Source organism: Penaeus monodon, chromosome 24 (genome assembly GCF_015228065.2).
Source record: "Penaeus monodon isolate SGIC_2016 chromosome 24, NSTDA_Pmon_1, whole genome shotgun sequence".
In the NCBI taxonomy this organism is placed as follows: Eukaryota; Metazoa; Arthropoda; class Malacostraca; order Decapoda; family Penaeidae; genus Penaeus; species Penaeus monodon.
Window position 1 is genome coordinate 14,617,712 of NC_051409.1, and position 581 is coordinate 14,618,292.

The window sequence follows — 581 nt, forward strand, 5'->3', positions numbered from 1 at the left end:
TTATTCATTAACTCACTAAATGTATATATCCACACCCACCCCGTCCTCCAATTACCGCATTACCAGTTTCCCCCAATTTTCCCGAGCGGAAATCTGCGTGCCACGCGCGGAGACCCCGAGACCGGCTGATTATGCCTCATTACGGAGCTGATCGCCCAACGGCCGCCGCTCTCAAAGCAGGCAAGCAGGCAAGCCGGCGAGCAGTCATCCCGCAAGCACGCGCTGCAACGACGCACAGCTGCAACAGCGGAGAGAACACCTGTTCCTTCCGCTCATCACTCGAAAATATATTTTTTTTTTCGGCGCACGTGTTGCTCTCTCGCTCCCTCGTCGCCGCCAGTATCTCGCTTATGAATTCTCTCGCAAATCTCTCCCTCACATCTGCGCCGCCGTTCTCCCCTTTCTCTGCATCTGCGCCGCCGTTCTCCCCTTTCTCTGCATCTGCGCGGCGCATCTGCTACCACTCTTTATCGGTTATTTATTTAGCTTTTGAAATGCGGTTCTCAATTTAATGGCATTGAAGTTTCCCCTTCTGTGGTATTTGCATATATATCGAACACGTCATTAACTAATTGAGGCTA